This window comes from Lontra canadensis, unplaced genomic scaffold, assembly GCF_010015895.1.
Source record: "Lontra canadensis isolate GAN:19392208 unplaced genomic scaffold, GSC_riverotter_1.0 scaffold43, whole genome shotgun sequence".
NCBI lineage: Eukaryota > Metazoa > Chordata > Mammalia > Carnivora > Mustelidae > Lontra > Lontra canadensis.
This window is the reverse complement of record NW_022631037.1, coordinates 7,874,083-7,887,891: the sequence shown is the minus strand read 5'-3', so window position 1 is coordinate 7,887,891 and position 13,809 is coordinate 7,874,083.

Here is a 13,809-nt window from a genome sequence, read left to right as displayed (position 1 = left end):
AATAATGTCATTAAATATTAGAAGAGGAAATTCAGTATGCTTTCTGTGCTTTGCTAAACACAAAGTCTGATGTTATGTCTTCCAGTGTAAATCAGATATTGAGAACAGTTTGCTATAGTAAGTTGATACTTTTCCTATATTATTCTTATATTTTTATTCTTACGTTATTAATGATTCCTATTCATAAATATATTCTGTCTCCAGCTAACCACCTGCACCCCTTACTTCATGTTCTAAGCTCCTAACGGGCAAGAACTCTGCATTATATTTCTATGGATCTTGACCTTAATACTGTGCATATGGTAGGTTCTCTGTAAACATGCTGACGTTTTGACTAAGCCATGGGAAGGAGCTCAGTTATACATTCAGAAATTGATGATCACAAGAATGATATTAAAAAACAAACAAAAACACTTTCACTGCTTTCAAAGTTTACTTCAAAATTCATCTGGATTAATTCATTTCTAAGATCACTTAGTAAGCATATCCAGAAAGTTTCTTCTTTTGTCAATGTAATGTGTAAGTCCCCTTGACGCTGTGAACAATTATTCATGCAGTGCAGACAGGTCGGTCTGTTGTTGGAAAGGGCAGCTAGCTCATTTTTCTTTCTTGCTTAGTCTAATGCTACTTTGGGCTCAGAGAATGAGAAATGGTCTTTTACAAAGAATGAAGCACTGTATATCCCCTGAAGCTCTACTATTGAAAAGTCCAAAGATGAAAGGGAAAAAACGGAAATAAATTTCATCATCGTTCCTTCCTTTTCACTGTCCTCAGCTCTGTCTTTTTTGTTTTTGTTGTTTATTTGCTTTTAAAGTTACCCTGGATCTGATTATAAAATACTAAATTCCCAGAAGTCTGAACCTGAAAATTATGGTTGAAGTTTATTTTCAAATAAAATATTTTTCAAAATGCTAGATCTACATGTATGATCAGTAATTATTTATCTCTGCATTGCTTCTAGGAGTCCTATTATGCTAGGAATAACCTGCTTTAACCATTATCCTTGTCTTCAAATGTGAGGTAAGGGTTTAAAAGATGAGCATAAAGTATATCTCAGCCAAGCACCTGGCAAGTAGCATTATTCAATAAATACCTGTCCTTACTTTCAAACCTGTTTCCTGCTGTTCTCCTAGATGTCCTTCTTCAAATGCATATACGATCAGTACTCGAATTATGTAATTATGCAGCCTACTCTTATGTCTACCCACCTGAGAAGCTAAATATACAAAAAGAATAAAGACAGACCATATTTGATGACGGAACTCTGATTGACATCTTTGCATCAACCACTCCAGATAGCCAGACCACAACTTCTGCAGTTACCAGCCCAAGGAGCCGAACTGAAACCTTGTAGCAATCAGCCAAGAAAATTAAAGACTTGCCAACTAAAGTTTGCCCCAGTTTCCAAGTCAGGACTAAGGAGAGAAAGCCAAACATGCTCTTCAATCTAATCACATAGACTGCTCCTTCTTGCTAGCCTGCCTCCAACTCCTTATGCCAACAACTTCTAATTAGAGCATACCTGAAGTTTTTCATGTTTTTTTTACACTATAAAGATTATTAATTTCTTTTATATCTTTGTGTGTCTGCCAGGTGTTAGTGATAATGGCTAAATCTCTTGCTGCAACAAACTGAATAGATTTTCTATGTTTACGTTGGGTGGTCTTCATTTATTTCCACACAAACTTCATTTGAACTTTTTCATAATTTTTTACTTATTTTATTTTTTAATTATTTAAATTTCAGTTAGTTACCATACATGTACTATTAGTTTCTGGTGTACAGAATAGTCTACATGTTTATACATTACACGATGCTCACCACAAAGGTGGCGACCATCTGCCCCAAATGTTGCTATCACAATACCATTGACTGTATTCCTTATGCTGTGCCTTAATAAAAGACTTACTCATTCCAATAATTGGAAGCCTGTACCTCCCACTCCTCTTCACCCATTTGTCCATCCTTCCACTCCTGCCTCTGGCAACCATCCATTTGTTCTCTGTATTTCTGAGTCTTGCTGCTTTTTGTTTGTTTATTCATTTGTTATTTTAGGTTCAACATATGAGTGAAATCATATGGTATTTGTCTTTCTAAGTCTGACTTATTTCGCTTGGCATTATTGCCTCTAGGTCCATCCATGTTGTAAAAAATGGCCCAGTCTCACCTTTCTTTTGGCTGTGTAATACTTCATTGTGTGTGTGTCTGTGTGTGTACTGAATCTTCTGTATCCATTCACCTATCAATAGACACTCGGGTTGCCATTGTAAATAATGCTATAGTAAACACACAGGTGCGTGGATCTGTTTGAATTTGAACTTTGAATATTATGGTAACTTCTTACTGTTTTCATCTCTGATTTTTATTTGTTCTTGATTCTTATATCATCCTATCCTTGAAGCAAACCATCTATATTTTCACCAGTTTGTTAAGTGGTTTCAGCACTTCATGCAATTGTGTCAATCTCTCCTTAACTGTTTCCCAATATTCCTAAGTTCCCAAAAAGCAAATACAGAACGTTTCATCTGACCAGAAGGCTCCATGATTTAGTGTCAGCTTAGTTTCGTTTCTTTTTTTTTTTTTTTTTACCATTTCCATTTCCAGCAACACTAAACCATTTAAAATTTCATGTTTATGCCAGGATGAGCCAGTGTCTCCTCTCCTTTTCAATTGCTAAATGTTTTGCTTCAAATGATTTCTCTTGATTTTCCACTAAACATACTAACTCATTCATTCTCAGATCAATTGTCACCTTTGATAATTTTAAGTATTTTCTCCAAGCAAAATCAAACCCCATATATGGTCTAGTTATCATCTTTAGAGAAAATGCCACATAATGTTGGAGTCACTGTTTAGATAGGTGCTTCTTTTCTAGATGTCAGGATTGTTAAAAGAGATTTCCTTTGCTCTTGACTTTTGCATTCCCAGGCTAGGACACTTGACAGGTGCTCTGAAAATGTTCGTCTGAAAATGTTATTTAGTTAATTCAGTATTCAGTATTCAGTATTTGATAGAATCAACTGCTTTTCCTTTTACTTATTTCCAAATGGAAATTTTTATCTTTATAAAATTTTAAATTTATCTTTATATGGAGAACTATATTATAAGTTGCTCCTTTTTAAGCACACAGATGGAAAAGACAAAAACACATCATTTAGATTTGCTACACATTTTGACCATAACCAAATTTTCTAATATCCTAATAGGTATCATAAAAGACTAAAGATGAGTCATATTTCTACATCTTTTAACATAACAACTTCTTATGGCCCCCAAAATAATATAAGGAATGGTGTTGGCTTATTTGTTTTTGGTTTATTATTATTATTATTATTATTATTATTTGTTGTTGTTGTTGTTGTTGTTGTTGTTGTTTGCAATGAACCTAACCACAATCCTTCGGTATGATTTTTTGATCATATTGTAGATTTATTCTAAAACTGTTTTCACAGGGGAATGCCTGGCACTTCATTATGCTGAATTTAAAAGCAGTTAGCATGTTATGACAAAGTACTCCAAAACTGTTTGGGCACAAGTGTCATTAAAATTTGCAAACGGAATGCTGAGTCTTTAGAGATATGGATGAATGATCTCTTCAGTTTTCAAGAAGGTTCTGTTCCCTTAATAAAAAGGCAAAATGTGCAAATATATTTTTTTAAAAGCTATGTGTATATGTTTGCTCTTCCAAAACGCATATTGGCTTTTCACTCAAACAAAATAATGTAGAGAAGAACTTAAGGCAGACTTATTGATTTATAAATACCTATAAGATATCTAGGACAATCTGTCTGGTAAGTAGAGGGATATTCTAATTTGAGGCTTGAAATAAAGGTTTTCAGTAAAAACATAGAGAGGCAGAGAGGTGTATTTTAAACTTTTGATGTGGTCATCTGAAGACAGTGTAGAGATGGTGTGGGGGCCACAGGAGATTGGCCAGTTGCTTTAGGCAGGGTGGTCAGTGAAGGCTTTTTGAGGAAGTGGTGTTTGAATTGAGATCTACATGAACTGAGATCTACATAAGGTAAATATATCAATATATATCAAGCAGAAGGAATAGTTAATGCAAAAGTCTATTGAAGGCGAGAGTTGTAGTGTTCCTGATCTCAGAGGGAAAGCTATCAGCTTTTCCTCATTGAGGATGATATTCGCTGTGGGTTTTTCATAGATAGATTTTATGAAGTTGAGGAATGTTCCCTCTATCCCTATACATTGAATCGTTTTAATCAGGAACAAATGCTGTATCTTGTCAAATGCTTTTTCTGCATCAATTGAGAGGACCATGTGGTTCTTGTCTCTTCTCTTATTGATTTGTTCTATCACATTGATTGATTTGTGAATGTTGAACCACCCCTGTATCCCATCGATAAATCCCACCTGGTCGTGGAGGATAATCTTAGTTGGATTCTATTAGCTAGGATCTTGTTGAGAATCTTGGCATCCATATTCACCAGGGATACTGGTCTGAAATTCTCCTTTTTGGTGGGGTCTTTGCCTGGTTTGAGGATCAGGGTAATGCTGGCTTCATAGAAAGAGTCTGGAAGTTTTCCTTCTGCTTTAATTTTTTGAAACAGTTCAGGAGAATAGATATTATTTCATTTTTGAATGTTTGGTAGAATTCCCCAGGGAATCCGTCAGGTCCTGGGTTCTTGTTTTTGGGGAGGTTTTTGACACTGCTTCAATCTCGTTACTAGATATTGGTCTATTCAGGTTGTCAATTTCTTCCTGATTCAGTTTTAGAAGTTTATAGGTATCCAGGAATGCAACCATTCTGTCTAGGTTGCTTAATTTATTGGCATATAACTGTTGATAGTAATTTCTGATGATTATTTCTATTTCCTTGATGTTAGTCATGATCTCTCCCCTTTCATTCATAATTTTATTAATTTGAGTCCTCTCTCTTTTCTTTTGGATTAGTTTGGCCAATGGTTTATCAAGCTGATTGATTCTTTAAAAAAACCAGCTTCTAGTTTTGTTGATGCATTCTATTATATCGATAGTTTCTATCTCATTGATCTCTGCTCTAATCTTGATTTTTTTTCCCTTCTTGTGTGTGGGGTTGGCTTAATTTGCTGTTGATTTCTAGTTCTTTAAGGTGTAAAGAGAGCTGTTGTATTCTGGATTTTTTAATTTGCAAATGAAAGTACAGACAAATGGCTGATATCCAAGATCTATAAAGAACTCCTCAAACTCAACACACACAAAACAGATAATCACATCAAAAAATGGGCAGAAGACATGAAGAGACATTTCTCCAAAGAAGACATACAGATGGCTAGCAGACAGATGAAAAAATGTTCATCATCACTAGCCATCAGGGAGATTCAAATCAAAACCACATGGAGATACACCTTATACCAGTTAGAATGGCCAAAATTAACAAGACAGTAAACAACAAGTGTTGGAGAGGATGTGGAGAAAGGGGAACCCTGTTACACTGTTGGTGGGAATGCACGTTGGTGCAGCCACTTTGGAAAACAGTGTGGAGATTTCTTAAGAAATTAAAAATAGAGCTTCCCTATGACCCTGCAATTGCACTATTGGGTATTTACCCCAAAGATACAGATGTACTGAAATGAGGGGCCATATGTACCCCAATATTCATAGCATCAGTGGCCACAGTCATCAAACTGTGGAAAGAACAAAGATTCCCTTCAACAGATGAATGGATAAAGAAGATATGGTCCATATATACTATGGAGTATTATGCCTCCATCAGAAAGGATGAATATCCAACTTTTGTTTCAACATGGATGGGACTAGAAGAGATTATGCTGAGTGAAATAAGTCAAGCAGAGAGAGTCGATTATCATATGGTTTCGCTTATTTGTGGAGCATAAGGAATAACACAGAGGACATGGGGAGATGGAAAGAAGTGAGTTGGGGGAAATCGGAGAGGGAGACAGACCATGAGAGACTGTGGACTCTGAGAAAGAAACTGAGGGTTTTGGAGGGAAGGGGAATGGGAGATTGGGTGAGCCTGGTGGTGGGTATTATGGAGGGCACGTATTGCATGGAGCATTGGGTGTGGTGCAATAAAATGAATTCTGAAGCACTGAAAAGAAATAATTTAAAAGAAAGTCTATTAAAGGATGAACCTAGCAGTTTCAAGGACTGGTTTGACTGGAGGAGACGAATAGGATTTCCACCTGAGGTCAGAGAGGCTATAGACTCAGATTGCACAGGGTTTCATAAGCCATGCTACATATTTATATTTAATTTAATTTCAGTAGATCGCATTTGGGGGATTTTAAGTAGAGAAGTAGAAATATTTGATTGGCCTTTATTTTATTATTATTACTATTTTAATGATCAAAATGGCTGCAGCTAGGTTGCAAGTGAACAATAGGGGAAGATAAGTGCCACCCTGAGACTCATTATTCAGAAGATGTGTTGTCCAGAGCAGAGCCGGTAGCAGTGGAAAATGTAGTAAACAATGATGTCTGCAATATGTGTGACATACTTAACTAAGTATTGGAGGAAAAAAATTGAAACAGAGAGTCATATATTTAAAACATGCGTAGGCTACTGGAAATTAGTAGTGCAATGACTGCTATAATTAAAGGAATGTAATTTTATATATACACACACATACACTTAAAGTTGTGTTTGAGAGCTAGACCATTAGTTTCAAATCCATGTCCTGCCATTTATTAAAAATGAAATCTCATGTTAAATAACTTGTTTTTCTGAGCCATATTTTTAGTTTACAAAAAAATACAAGATCAAATATTTTAAGGCATCAATTCTTCCAAACTTGATGTAGAGATAAGAAAATACCAATCAAAATCACAACATTGATTTTTGTATATTGTAGATACTAAAAAGCTTATTCTAAGGTTTATATGAAAACACAAAAACCTTGAATAGATGACCCAATAAGAAGGAGGACGAGGAGGAAACGATGGAGGAAGAAGAGGAAGATTAGGAGAAGGAAGGGGAGGAGGAGGATGCCAAAAGAAGGAAAAAAAGGAAAATGAGAGTGGGCTTACATTACCCAATTTCAAGGCTTACTCTAGAGCTACAGTAATGAAGACACCATGGTATTAGTGGAAGAATAGATACATAGATCATTGGAATACAATCGAGAACCCAGAAATAGACACACAAATATAATTGAGTTTCACAAAGGGTCAAAGACAATTCATTGGAGAATTAAAAATGATTTTAGCAAATGGTGATGGTATAATTGGAAATCCATATGAAAAATATATGCATAGATAGATAACCAACATAAACATAGACCTGACACTTACCACAAAAAGTAACTGAAAATAGATGATAAATCTAATATAAAATGTCCAGAATATAACATGGAAACTATTGTGTGACTTTGAATTGGTGATGAGCTTTTACATAGAACACCAAAATCATGAACGATGAAAGAAAAAAATGATGAGCCTAAATTTATTAAAATTGTAAAACTCCTCTTCTGCAAAAGACACTGTAAAGAGAATGAAGGAACAAGCTACAAACTCGGAGAAAATATGTGAACAATTTTTATTTGAAAAATGACTTCTGTCAAGTTATGCACAAAACTCTTAATACTGCGCCAAAGGAAAATAATTTGAAATTGGGCAAAAATTGTGAGTCAACATCTTACGAAAGGAGACATACCAATATTAAATGAGCATGTAAAAGGAGGATTGGCATCATCTGTTATTAAGGAATTTCAAATTAAGCAACAGTGATAACACTACAAGCTTATTAGAAGGGCTAAGATCCAAAACATCGTAAGATCCAATTGCAGATAAAAATACAGAACAAAAAGGACTTTTCATTGATTGCTAGTGAGAATGCAAACATTCTACTTTGGAAAAAAGCTTATCAGTTTCTCATAAAAACTAACCATAGTCTTGCCATACACACTAGCAATCACACACTCCTGTATTTACCCAGCTGATCTGAAAACTTCTGTCCACCTGAAAGTCTACACATAAAAGTTTATAGCAGCTTTATTCATAATTGAAAGAGAGTAACTTCAAGTGAGATGTCCTTCAGTAGGTGCATAGGTAAACTGTGAACCATCCATACAGTACAGTATTATTTAGCAATAAAAAGAAAAAAACTATCAAGCTATAAAGAGATGTAGATGAATCTTAAATGCATAGTCCTTAATGAAAGAAGTCAGGCTAAAAGCTGCATGCTGTATGAACCCAACTATATGACATTCTGAATAGCATTATAATGATAGTGTGTTATTCTCTTGTGGCTGCCATAACAAATTACCACAAACTTTGTTGACAGAAATTTGTTCTCTCAATTTTGGAGGCCAGAAGTCTGAAATCAAGGTTTTGGCGGGCTTCACTTTTTCCAACGGCCCTATGGGACAATCCGTTCTTTGCCTTTTCCAACATTTGAAAGCATCTGGCTTCCAGTATCAGCTCCAGATATCCCTTGATTGGTAAACGTGTATACTGGAGTTAAACAATTATGTAAATGGATTGTGGATTGTGAGAGACAGGCTTTTCACTGTTGGTGTGGGACGTTTAGAGATGAGCAAGGGGAAGAGGTTCAACTGAACCATGTCACAATAGATTGGAGTTGAAGATAACAATTTGAATTCATGTTAACTTAATATAGTTGCAGATGGTTACAGACAGAAATATTTAGAGTAATGATTATACATGCTTGTTAGTATATACACATATATTTTCTTGCTGTGTTAGCTGAGAGGACATGGAAACCATGACAGTCTGGTAGGAATGAAGAAACCTAGTACTTAGATCTTGATTCTAAATCTATTCTCTAATAATATGAATTGGGATTCATTGGAGAAATGGCTGATTCTAGGACTGGGGCAGGAAATTAGTATATGGAGGAGAATAGGCAAATCTCCCATGTAGAGTTCCAAATTTATGTAGATACAACATTATCAAAGAGGTGGGCATAACTCTCCATTCTTGGGGAAGAGGGTATATAGTGACTTCCTTAGAGTATGCCCTTTCCAAAAAGTACACTATAGGAAAAATAATACACAGTAGAGAAATCTGACAAACATCTCATCAGTCAGGTGATTATGGTTCATATCAGCAGTGACAAGTGATGTTGATAGTATGTATCCTGGATATGATGGGATGAAATGGCATCTTGCCCCTGTGGTGTTTCTCTCCAAAACACATCATCCTAATCTAATCATGAGAAAAACTCAAGATGGATATCAGTTCAAGGACATTCTGCAAAATACCTGACCAATCCTCTTCCCAACAGTCAAGGTCATCAAATACAATGAAAGTTCATTAATTGGAATGGATGTACATACTAGCATATGATGTTGGTAGTAGTGGAGACTGGATATGGGATATATGAGAATTCCCTGTTCTGTCTTCATAATATTTGTTTAAATCTAAATGTAAAAAACAAAAACACTAACTATGAAAGATTGTTAGTTGACTACATGGGTGTATACTTACTTTTTGCACTGAACAAGTGAAACACTCTCAAGAATATGGTAATATTTCACATTTCACAAATGTCTTAATTTCTCACTATTGCCAGTACTATCTATCCCCTTTTACTGTTACTATTATCTTTTGAAACCTAAATTATTTTTCAAGGTCTAATAAAAGGGTTTAAAGGGTTATATGGCTCCCCCAAAAATGTCTTTTCTCCCTCTGCATTATTAGGACACTCTGCTTATATAAGACCACATTATATTTAGAATGTGCATTTTTCTGTCTCTGAGATAGTGTGAGATTCTGAGATGCTGTGTTTCTCGGAATTAGCATAACACAGTAGTTACAAAATGGACACTTAATCAAAAGAACCTGGTTTTGAATCATTAGCGACTCCATTTCATTTTCCAATAGCATGATCTTGGGCATTATTTAACGCCTCTGTGTCTCAGATTTCTTATCTATAAAATGGGCCTAATAATAGTACTTACCAATAAGAATTTTGTGAGGAGTAAATGGGTTTATATATGTGTGTGTGTGTGTGTGTGTGTGTATACACACATATATATGTGCCTATATACAGATATATATTATATATATTAGGAAAAGCCCTGGTATATGGAATAAACAATGTAGGAACTTTCTATTATTATTATTATTTATCATATACTTATTATTATTTAAATTTTTGTTGCTGTGGCCCAGCCATAGCAAGGGCTCACTAAGCAGCTGTTACTTTTCTACTTAAATTTAATAAATGGGGTGATGGACAGCAATGAATGTAGCCAATTCATTGCTCTCCATAAAGCTGTGATGGGACTTTACAATAGAAGTTTAATGAGTTGGAAACTCCAAATCTCATCTGTGGAGTAGGTTTCTTCCTACTGTGCTAAAGCTGAAAGACTCCAATAAATAATTTCTCTCTGAGCATACATGATGGGAGAATGATGGAGGGCATTTTATAAACTCAGAAGATTTCTATTATTTCAAGAAACAATATTTTTGGAAATTTGGCAAAATGTCTTTTACACAAAGAAAAAGCAGTTGCCTTTAGAAGGCAAACTTTTAATTACCTCAGAGACCCTATAGACTAGAAATGTGAGCATGGGTATGGTATTTTATATGTCAGATGCATGATAAGTTACTTATATCAGAGTACCTAAAACACTTTAATTTTTGTTCCGTGGACCAGAGGAAATTCATGAATGCAAGTAGAGTCTGTGAGATACCTAGAATATGACGTGTATAAGAAGGTTTGTTTTTATTTTAGGTGTAGCAGGCAGATAATCATAATTATCATAATCATAATAGATTATGTTTTCATTTCCCAAAAATTCTAGAAATAGTTCTCAGATGAGTCTATTTTTTCAAGCTTAAAAATAGTTAACTTGGCCCATCGTTCAATTATCCACCTTAGAAAGACCAGCAAGCATATAGCAGTTAATATAAACACACATATTATGGAAAGGACCAGAATCTCAACAAAATAAGTGGCAGTAATACAGCAAATCAGATCATTGAACCAAGTATAGTTTTTATACAATATACACACATTTTAAATGTGACACAGACAGGGAGGCAGCGGCAGAGATGGAGACAGAGCAGCTAATTGTTAGTGGATATAAGGGGAAAAAATAACTTTTAAGATGGAGATTCATGTTTCTTGTTTATAATTAATATAACCTTCCCTCTTTCAAAATTATCAGATCCAACTATTCCTAATAGGCACACACATACACTCACAGGCACAAACACAGACCTATATACCCATAAAGAAATTTTCATAACCCCTCCTATAGCAAAGGAATACTTTCACACACTATTACTTTGCCATGTATTAACATGTCATTTCCAAGTGTCCCATTGCTTATCTAAATGTGCATTTAAACATACAATAAGTAAATTACAAATACGACTACCTCTACAGGAAAGTTGTGAGAATTACCAGATCTATTTGTTGGATGTGAAAATCCTTTGAAAAGGATATGTTATTATAATCAGTTAATTTTCCTTAAAGACAAGGAGCAATGAGTCATTTTAAACCTGGGTGTATTTCTTATATTTTGGTGATCATGAGCACTCTGAAAAATTGACGAAGCCATGAGTCCTCTCTCTGGATACATAAGAACATACACATACCCCTTTGCACACTATATATGTAAACAGTCAGCATGTTTATGGAACAGCTGAAGCTGTTTGGGGGCCCAAAGTCTCAAAATAAGAACTCTTTTCTAAAATATTTCAACTGCCTAAAACTTTGAGGTCAGTGGAATATGGATGATATACAGAAGGATTCATGCTGGATTCAAATATTTCCCACCTTGACCTTAGTTTCAAATGCTCCAAGTCAAAGGGCAATATTCAAATGCAAAGATTTATTGCAGGTTAACAGCTTGACCAATAATTTCTCAGCCTCTGGATTCACTAACATTTTTTAAGGAGTTTTGTGTTTCTCATGACTGCTATCAATTTTTTCAGCACTAAAAATGTCATACAGGGCAGTTAACTTCAACATCTTCAGAAACACAAGGAGTGGGTTCCTTACACGCTATCTGTCTTTTCGAAAATACAGGGTATTCAACTAAGAGTTCTTTCTTGTGACTGACTCAACTGCTGTCCTTTTGTTTCATCAGGATTTTTTTTCTCTGAAGTTACCTGCAGTAGTCTGGAGACTGTCATGTTGACTCTTGTCATGTGTAACATGGAACTCAGTAGAAACCACTTAAAGATTTACAAAGCATTTTTAGAGCATTTTATCCTCTGATTAGATTTGCATGCATTCACATTTTGATTGTCCCAAATGTAATTAGCTTTTTCTGTTTACCAATTATCTGGGAAGATTTGCCAAATATATCTTGACAGTGTTCTGACAGGAACTTGCAGCAGTTACAAATTATTTGCAATAAGTTCATTTACACCATAGTGTAATTCTATGCTACATGAAGAATTAACACTATTTATTCATGAGATAGTAGAAACACTCTAAGGGATTTCTGTCAAAGAGAATTGGGTCATTATTTGTTGGAATGAACAAGTCGTTAGGAAATACAACGCATAAATCTCAACCAAGAAAAAAAAAATTTTCTTTCTAATTTCATCTCTGTAACTTTCAACCTAAGATATTTTTTATCAATGCAAAGCCAAGAATGAGCAAATCAGTTCTTAAAAATTAACAGTAGTGGTGAAAAAATTATGCTAATGTTTTAGAAAATGTATATGCAGAGCTTTAAAGATGGTCTAAGGATATGTAATATTTAAATGAAATCATGAAACCACATGGCAAACTCATCATCATCCTCTTCACTTCCTGTTTGATACAGAAAATGCCCTGACAAACAATTAGTTAAAAATTAAGCAAAAGCTCCTTTGCTAAGTTTGATGGTTAGCTCTGAAATTGGAAAAGGTCAAAATAATGATAAAATGATAGATAATTATTACCTACCTATCTATAGATCTGCCTAACTCTTGATCTGTCTTAACATAGGATTTGAAAAAGCCTAAAGGAGTAAAACTTATAGAACAGTAAAGCACATATGCACTTACACACACACACACACACACACACACACACCAGGAAATATGTAAGATATGAGCCAAATAGAGAAGCCAGTTCTTAAGTAAAACTATTCTATAGTTTTCTATATAAATATAAATATACTTCCTTACTTGTGCCCCTCTCTCACTCTAAAAAGCACTTCTGCATGTGACTCATATAATTATCCAAAAAAAGAGTCTCCAATGATTTTCATGTGAAAATGACTCACTGAGAGGCTAAGATGAGCACAGGCATCAAACATCTCCAGGGGCTAGGTTTGAATGTGTTGTACCAAGGGGTGGGTCATTAGGTAAAGCTTCTGTATGGAAGCCCCAAAAACATTTATTTATTTGTAGCCCCTAAAAACAATAACCCAAGAGGATAGTCTTGAAAAAAAGTAACTTGAAAAAAAGTATAGCCCTGGGGAGATAGTCTTTGAGACTCTAGTCTGCTGTTCTTCCCAGCGCTGGCCTCAATAATTTTTTTTTTATAATAAATTTTAATTTTTATAAACATATATTTTTCCCCAGGAGTACAGGTCTGTGAATCGCCAGGTTTACACACTTCACCGCACTCATCATAGCACATACCCTCCCCAATGTCCATAGTAACCCCACCCCCCAACCCCCCTCCCCCCAGCAACCCTCAGTTTGTTTTGTGAGATTAAGAGTCACTTATGGTTTATCTCCCTCCCAATCCCATCTTGCTTCATTTACTCTTCTCCTACCCCCTTAACCCCCCATGTTGCATCTCCTCTCCCTCATATCAGGGAGATCATATGATAGTTGTCTTTCTCCGATTGACTTATTTCGCTAAGCATGATACCCTCTACTTCCATCCACGTCGTCGCAAATGGCAAGATTTCATTTCTTTTGATGGCTG